Raw genomic sequence first — 8,407 nt, 5'->3', positions numbered from 1 at the left:
TTCAATAGAGCGAAGAGGGTTCATGAATTCCTTGTCTTGGCGGCCCACGAACAACTCCAGGGGTAGCTGGTTGTACGACACGATGTAACGTCTGAAATGGTACTTGAAAGGCACAATAAACAACAATGCAAAACACTTTTGAATAGCCTATAATGCAGAAAATGATCGTCTTAAAACGCAATTCTAATTTCAAATCGCAAAACTGAAGTTAGTTGCTTAGAGTCTTTTGCTCTAGAATACCAATTAAAAGGGGCAAGGTGCTAATCTCAAAAACGCGAAAACAAATTACATCGCCTAGTCCACATTAGATGGGTTCCCTAAAGCAGACATAATAACCTTGGCGCAAAAGGTTATTCTAGAAAGTTACTCTCTGCATGCTAGTAACTTCATGTGGGCTATATGACGGTTATCTCACACCGTCTGAAAGGTAAATGAGGCACCAAAGGCCTTAGCAATCATGGGTTTATAATACCCAGAGCATTTTCGCTTGCAGTCACAAAATGAGATAAATCTCGCGTTATGTTGGGAATTGGCAACAAGGTTTGGCCTTCTGCTCTGTTTTCCTTCTTATAAATCATAACGGTTAAGTGACGCAGGAATTTCAGACAAAGTGATCAGGTTATTTTGGGTGAGATATAAAACATCAATCACCATAACACGTGACCAGAGACAATAGCCGCAGTGGCTTTGACACTTTAAAAGTAACGACTTCTGTAAGTGCTGGTTGAGATAGAATCTATCCGTTTATTGGTTTTGAGATTAGGCCTAGTTATCACGAGAGGTGTTCAACCTCGATCGTAATATTTTCACCTTTAAAACTTTACCAAAAAAGGGCCATAATTTCGCAACAATAACTATAACAGTCTTGCGTAACCACTAATTTAAAGCGTCAAACGATTTTTCTCTGCATTACGGCTAATCAAATATCAATTTAACAAGCAATAACGCTGGCATAAACTAGTCAACAAACGTTTCAACAAATCATAACTGATCGGCGTAGCTTAAAAATACTTACAAGCGAAAAACTGCGCTAGCAAACCAAATGAATACATACTTTCTATGCAACCTGACAGTATGCATAAAATTTAAATCAGAAGGGTTTAATTGCGTGTTCATATCACGTCGGGCTCACCAATGTATATTTCAACAGGTGAGACATGACCACCGTGCTATCTGACTCCACTAAATCGAAACTAAAACAAACTGCCATTGTAATTTAAGGAGCATACTGTCAGGTCGCTTATAGATTTATTGTACATTCACATAATTCAGCATAGTTCGCAAACACGTCTCGCAAGTAAGGCATGCATCTGTTGACTGTAGTGCAGTAGAAAGGACACTTTGACTAACGTTGCATTCAAAGCGAATGCGTTGAGGATTAAAACTGGCCAGTTAACTAGCAGGATGCAGCGCACAGGAAACACGCCAGAAAGACTTTAGCAGACTTTAGCACACGCACAATAAACACAGTACTGTTAATAACAAATACAGACGCTGATTCGCTACACTACCATATGTCCTCTCTTAGGAATGTGTCCTCTTTTGCCAAGAAAACTGAAAGGTCCTCCCTAGGACGCTCAAAAATGTCCAAATGTCGTATTTTTTTCGCATTTCGAGTTTGTTGCTTATACTTTTAACAAGACTTTTAGGCTAGACGTTATATTTATTTCCAAAAAATACTTAAGCCATAAAAGATGCTGAATTGCTGGTTTGAAAAGCGTTTATAGGGGAGAAAACAATTTCTAGGGGGACTCCAAGCAATTCGTAGGGAGGGAGGCGAGTTCTAAGTTAATATTTAAATTTTTTGCTATGATTCTAATGGTATCGCTTTCGTTTTGGTTGTACACCAATCCTACAGCGCTGTACAAACTCTGTTTTTGCCAACTTTAACATTAAAACTGCCAAAAAAAATTTGCGAATCTTCTGTTATCTAATTTTGTTTACTTTGTTGAGCACAAAGTCTCTTTGAGTGCCATTGCATGTTTTCATATCATCGAAGGTATAAGGGCCCTATTTAATTATAATTTTGCTAACTTCTAGATAAACGATAAAAGTCATCCACCGATTGAACTATTTTTTATCCATATTTTATATAATTGGATAACAGGCTGGCAACAGCGGGATGAAATGTTTTGCGAAAATTGTTTTTTTGCGAAGATTTTACAGTTTAGCGCCAATACACCCAATTAAATCCTATTTTTTTTCGCGCTCGCGCGACCGACAACAAACTTATTTTCAAGTTGTCTTAGTGATATTTAATTAAAAATTCCGAACTGCTTTTCGTAGGGGTGCAAGGCATAGGAAAATAACAAAGGGTGCCGCTGCTGAAAAAAGTTGTGGATATGGCACGTATTTCTCAAACGTAACAATTCTATTTTCGTTTTACTTGCAGGCAAAAAAATGTCCTCTTTTGGGGTGCTAAAAATATGGAAGCCCTAGAGTACCGGGAACAACAATTTGGCGACTTTGTTTTGTGCTTTTGAACTCGAGAAATTGTAGATTTGCAGTGGTAAAACTTAGATTGTCATTTTGTGCTATTATATATAGACGAGATAGTTTTATAATATCATGAGACAAGGGGAAATGAAATCTGAAGATAGATGGTAGGGGTGAATAAAACTAAAAAAGTTTAAGAAGCACTGGCTTAAGCTACAAATAGCGTTGAATAATGCTAGTTGTAACCGAAAAATGGATAAAAATATGATTCGATCAAATTAGTTGTTCTGCAAAAAGTGGTACGCACGACACTACAGAGCGTCCAAGTGGTACGAGATCGTAAAAAGGTAGGGAATCCCTGGTATAAACGAACGACAATCAGTCCTACTTACAGAACTATAGTTTCAATAATTTTTCCTCCGTAGCGTGCGCGATAATAACTCCACGTATGAACAGTATAGGCATATGTAACTGCTGCTTTTTGCATAAATTGTCATCACCTAAACACATTATACCAGATGGCAGTAATTGTATTTCATAACAAACCGGTTTAGAGACGCGACAAAACAGTAAATTCTGGAAAATTGACGAAACACTTCCAGCAATATTCTGACAGATTAACACACATAGGCAGGCTACACCAGTTTAACTCCCAAGTTAACATTGTTCATCAAACCGCCCTGGCAATAAATATTTGTATTTGCGCCGTATTAATTCCCCGATTCGAAGGTTGAATTGTTTATTAACTTAGTTCACGATTTCAGATTATCACCCTCAAAATATCAATAACTTCAAAGTTGGTTGAGGTGGCTGTGGCATGTTTAGCTTTTTTTTGGTCAGGTTAAATATGGTTAGTGCATTGAACTAGCATGCATTTGCCAAGTAAAAGGATTTTCTATGTTTAATTTATATATTTTTCATTGTCCTGGAGTTGTTCCACAAAATATAGGTTTCTCTGTTGTGATGGAAGATTTCAGTTCTGTAGCTATAATATTCTTCAAAATGCCTTATTTTTAGCGAAAGGTACAAGCTTGCATGATATTGTCTACTCTATGTTATGCTTATTTACCTTTGCAAAAAAACATTGGGTCACATGTAAGAAAATAACCACACTAACTTAATATTAAGGTAACAAACATTCATAAAAGTAGGCCTACCCCCATTGCAAAATAAAATAACACTAGACGGGGGTGTGGTTGTTGTATATTTTGTCGGGGGTTCTATATTTGCATGGTTTAGTGTTCATGTTTTTACTTTATTTTATTTAAATTGTATTTTGTGTTAGTAGGCCGTTATAAATAGCGTTACTTACCAGGTTTACTTTTAAATAGTATTAATTTCATTTTGGTAAGTGGTTAAGTATATTCGTTACATCTAGTTTCCTTAACTCGTTTCTGCAAGCAAAAACAGATGTGGGCCGAAAATTTCCCGCCTTTACTTTTATGGCTTAGATCAGGGGTTCTTAAACTTTTTTCACCGCGAACCCCTAAAATTATTTTTTGCTTCACATGGACCCCTGTAGGCAAGACATTATTAAAAATGACGTCATAAATTGACGTCACAATCAAATAGCATTTCAGAAATGTGCTAATGATTTAAGTAAAAAGGAGTCTAACATTTAGTGGTAAAACGTTTTATTTTTAATTAAACTTTTTTTTAATTTGATTAGTTTTTAAACGTACACTAATATTTCAATTTGACCTTCATGGACCCCCTGAAATTAGTTCACGGATCCCCAAGGGGTACATGGACCCCAGTTTAAGAACCCCTGGCTTAGATAAATTCAAATACGGCAAAAAAATGCTGTAGCAGTTAGCCTACTTTACGTCACTAAACACGTGACCGTTGTCCACTGACGTGTGACCGCCGCGCCTAGCGAATTGCTTTTCCTCGTTTCACATTCATTCTGCTATACGCTTGATACTGAAAACGTCTTACTGATTAGCGGCTTGAATCACCGCTTCGTGTGTTGCTGGGATTTGTAACAATCTCTAAGATGACAGAAGGAAATTCCATGGGCAAGTTGACGAGCTGTGGGACCGGGACCACGTTTAAGCTGTAATTATACAGTTGACTTATTGTTCGCGAACCGAGTTCGAATCTCGGCTGCACCGTACAAACTTGACCCTTCACCTTTTCACCCTACACCCTTTGTGAATCCACATCTACCATTGTCATACAAACATGCTGTTTGGTGGCAAGACATATGGAGGCTATCAAAGGTTTCTATGCATCAACATGCTCCCCAACTTCATAAGTTTCCAGGCGTCCTCACAGGTCAACTACGCATCGGAACCAGCTTGTCACGAGAACAGCTTTCCGACCGCTCATTGTGATCGAATATGATCTCAATCTTAAGTTCAACTCTGAACGCACTTCATCAAACACTGCGTTGAACTTCTCAGCACAAGAATACGTGATGCCACGTCTTTGCTTTCGTTCAACCGATTTCAGTAAAGTGAATTTTATTGAAAACTCACGCTGATTTACTGAGGAAATCTCGAGCTACGTGAGACAGCCCTGCTAACTATGAAGATCCTTCGGGAATGAACTATATCCCGGGGAGCTTTCGACTACGCAAATTTTCTAGAGGACGCATATCTACACCTCCTTGCCTCTAACAAACCCAAACCCCTAGCAGACCCCCTTACTAACATACTAATACCTGCAGCGTTACTGCTGACAGAGCTAATATGGCGACACAGAGACCCAAATTATATGTTTGCTAAATTAAAGCCAAATGTTAAGCTTACCGAATGTGCATGAAATTTATCGCCATGTATCTATTATTCGATGTATCGCATTTCATCATTGTACGTCAGAAATATATTTGTGTCATAAGGGTTCGAGAAACCAAGATTTCATTATTTACAAAACAGACAGCCTTAGCTGTTCATTTAAGTTTCTGTGGTCATAGAATCCACAGCCTATAATTTATTGCTTCCTGTATTGTATTTTTAAATCGTTTGTGTACACATTATTCGCAGAGAAAAATCTTTTAAAAACTCGCCTTCAAAAAAATTATAAAAACACCCATAAAATGTTGCTCCGCTGAGTTGTATATATATTGTTTTCTCATAGCGCTAAACAGATGTGTTTTTCGCTCGCCATTTTTGCATGCCATTTCTCTTTGTGTTCTACAGTTTGACACACGCCCTAACCATATCCTAATATCCATCTTCCAGATCTCTTTTTAAATTAATAAACAACCCTTCCTACGTCTGACTTGTTCACTGGAAGGGGGATTCTGTAGCAGTTAGCCTACTTTTACGTCACTAAACACGTGACCGTTGTCCACTGACGCCTAGCGAATTGCTTTTCCGCGTTTCACATTCATTCTACTATACGCTTGATACTGAAAACGTCTTACTAATTAGCGGCTTGAATCACCGCTCTGTTTATCGCTGTGTTTGTGAGATTTGTGAATATACTCAAAGAGCAATTATCTACTGAGTGGATTGTCTTTGCTGCCTAGAGCAGTGGTTCCCAACCTTTTTGTTGTCGCTACCCCTTTTCCAGTTTTCGAAACTTACGCGACCCCTCAATTGTTAATTAATGATACATTGACCGAAATAAATTAGAGTCACATTTAAATTGGTAAAACGATCACATTTCTCGACCGATTGTTGCAAATTTGGTTAAACTTATACGGATTAACGAAAAAGTATATGTACTACTAGGGGCGTATCCAGAAATTTAAAAAGGGGGGGGTCCCGAATTTTCAACTTAGGGAATTCCCCGCTTTTTCGTCTGACGTTAATGACATCTTAAAATAGTGACGTATATGACGTCATAAACTAGCGATTGTGATTTAGTATACAATCGTTAACTTCAGGAGTAGATCGAAAACAAGACCGTGAAATATTTATGATTGATTTTGGTAGATCCATGTACGGGACCACGCTAAATTACAAGCACGTCTTTCGCCACGTGCAATACGAAACGAAGATCGTTTTCCCGGGTGTTATTCGATTAGCACAACATGAAAACGCCACTTAAATAGTTCTAAAATCAGTGTTGTTAACCTTCTTAAGAGAGGGCACACCTGGCAAGCGAAGCGAGCGCGATTTTTTATTGGTATAAGTGTATAACGGCATTTCTTTTTTTTCGCGCTTACGTCGTTGAAATAGTCGAAAAGTATATGAAATGGCAAACTGTGAGAAACATCAGCACCGCCTAACTCGGCGTTATAAGCGGGAAAAAGGTGGAGACCGCTTGATTTATTGTTGTTAATTGTCGAACACACACTTGCTAATCAGCCAACCTGAACGAATAACGAAATGCGAGAAAAAAAATATCCTGCGTTTACAGTCGACCAAACAAGAAACGAAAAACGGCGTTTTGCGTTTGATTTTGGTTTCGCATTAGCTTAAGACGCGTGACCCAATTACATTAAAAAACACGCAACTTCGGACGGTGAGTTTAAACGCTGACAAAAACGAACAAAAAACGATATTGTCACTTACGAAAAGGGGGAGTCCGAACCCGAAAAAGTGCCTTAATCAGTTTATTTGAGCTACGTGTGGACGGAAGAGTTCCCAAAATATTTTTGTCAGGGCAACGTAAAAAAACAATGTTGTGTGTTTTCTTTTATTTTGATAATTGCCTTGACCATTGGGCGGTTAAATTGCGCTGAAAAGTACGCCACACAAACTACCAAGCGAAATCACGTCTCAAGCGAGCACAATTCTTGTACTACAGCGACAAGAAATTCAAATACGGCGAGGTATTTAGGGAATGATCGAAATATATATTTGATAAATACAATTTACGTAAATAATGCGTACAGCCATGTTATTAAACTTTGGTCAGCTAACATTTGTAAAAAGGAAATATAGCCTAATTCATTGGTTCTCAAAGGAAGCCACTTGGCTCACTTTGGGGGGAATTTTAAATTTTGGGGAGTAAATTTGTTCCAGAGAGGAATTGGCGAGGAAAAGTGGATGAAAATTGCTAAATTTTTATGAATTGATATTTAACACATATAACTAACTGCATATGGTTTAAATGGGAACTCACTATAAGACTGAAAGTATAAGTGAAGACAATAAATGCTGCTTTAACTGTGTTAACCGACGCCATGAGGAGACTGTTTGGTTTACAAAATGTATTGTTTCGTCACAGTAAGTAAGTTTACTAGCATCCGGTTTAATTTTTGTCTGGAAGGAATTAACAGCGTTGAGTCTTTAAGGTAGAAATATAAAAAAAACTAAACTTTTTTTGATATGTTTGGTTAGAACAGTGGTTCTCAAAGGGAGCCACTTGGTTTACTTTGGGGAGAATTTTCAATTTTGGGGAGGAAATTTGTTCCAAAGAGGAATTGGGGAGGAAAATTGGATGAAAATTGCCAACTTTTTATGAATTGATATTTAACACATATAACTAACTGAACATGGTTTAAATGGGAACTTACAATAAGACTTAAAAGTATACCCGAAGAAAATAATATGCTGCTATAACTGTGATAACCGACGCCATAAGGAGACCGTTTGGTTTACAATATGTATTGTTTCGTCACAGTAAGTTAGTTTACTAGCAACAGGTGACTGTTTCATACTGTTTAAGCAAACACTTCTATTTCCCACTATATATTGATTGCTTGACATTTGCAAAATGCGGAGAATTTCGTGCATAACTGAAACATAGTGAATATTCGTTTTTTGATTTATGTCGGGGAGGAATTAACAGTACTTGAGTCTTTAAGGAAGGAATATGAAAAAAACTTTGAGAACCACTGGGTTAGAACAACATGCAAAGCAGGTGCTAACAGAGAGGTCTAGGCTACGTTACCACCAGATTTCGCATTTAAATTTGCCGCGGTAAAATAAGAGCAACTAGACGGGGGTGCGGTTGTTGTATATTTTATCGGGGGGTGTATTTTCACGGGGGTATATTTATTTTAGTTAATTGTGTTTTATTTTATTACGATTTATATTATTTTAGTTTCCTTAACTTGTTTTTGCAAGCAAAA

The sequence above is a fragment of the Ascidiella aspersa genome, chromosome 7 (genome assembly GCF_963924565.1).
Source record: "Ascidiella aspersa chromosome 7, kaAscAspe10.2, whole genome shotgun sequence".
Taxonomy (NCBI): domain Eukaryota; kingdom Metazoa; phylum Chordata; class Ascidiacea; order Phlebobranchia; family Ascidiidae; genus Ascidiella; species Ascidiella aspersa.
The sequence above is the reverse complement of the archived record's forward strand: the minus strand, read 5'-3'. Positions refer to the sequence as shown.